Here is a 933-nt window from a genome sequence, read left to right on the forward strand (position 1 = left end):
TTAAATAATATACATATCACTAACTCAATGTATTACTAACGTAACTCAAAAGTTTTTATCTTTAAGAAACTGGATTTCTTATTATAAAAGATTTTTGTTTTATTATTTTATTTTAAAGCTCATTTATCACTAAAAGCTTAAATTAAGAATTTGTCAATATGACTCAACATTTAAATTTTACAGTAAATGAATAAGAGTTTAATGTAAAATAGAAATCTTTGGAATCCATTTTCTCAAAAGTAAAATTTTTCAATGACATTTGTACTGGATTGAGGGCATGGTAAATATATAGAAAATAAATTATATATCACTATATTATAAAAAATTGGGTATACTTTTGAATAAAGTTTAAAATAAGATTAATTGAAAGAGCTAAGCCAAATGATTTCAAATCCCTCTCAGTTACTGTGTATTGTAGCACATGGCGGTGTAAGACCAAGAATAATCCTTATTTTTAACCTGTAGCCCAAATGTTTATATGTCATCAATAATGTTTGTCTTCTATACCCCTCTCACATTAGTTCAGGAACTATCTGCTATGTTTTATGGTTACAGCAATGAAATAAATACAGTAGGTTGTTTTGTGTTCTCTTAACTTTATGTATAATTGTTAGGTTTTTCTGATTAATTTATTTTTTAGTCTCTACCCTATTCACCGATACTATCTACCCTAGTCCGATTTTTTTTTAACAGAAATAATTTTGATATTTTTAATTTTTTAATTGAGTTTCTATATGTATAAATATCTTTAAATATAATTTAGGCTGTGAACATTTACTAATGACAAATATACCAGTTTCTTGCTTCCTATTTCAATAATGTTTTTTTTTTTTAATTAGTATAGGTGATCTAAAATATCTGAGCATTACAAAAAACTGAAATACTATTATATAGACAAATATAATTATGAGAGATAGTTGACCGTGGATGATA

The 933-nt window shown here is 24.9% G+C and overlaps 1 long non-coding RNA gene across 2 annotated transcripts in view; it reads right to left on the reverse strand.

Annotated features, from left to right (window-relative positions):
• The window catches only part of LOC136796884 (uncharacterized), a 207027-nt gene that overhangs the window by 199294 nt on the left and 6800 nt on the right, over window positions 1-933 (reverse strand). The gene's annotated exons all lie outside the window — the stretch shown is intronic.

This window comes from Halyomorpha halys, unplaced genomic scaffold (genome assembly GCF_000696795.3).
Source record: "Halyomorpha halys isolate HHAL.00 unplaced genomic scaffold, Hhal_1.1 Scaffold1467.1, whole genome shotgun sequence".
Lineage (NCBI taxonomy): Eukaryota > Metazoa > Arthropoda > Insecta > Hemiptera > Pentatomidae > Halyomorpha > Halyomorpha halys.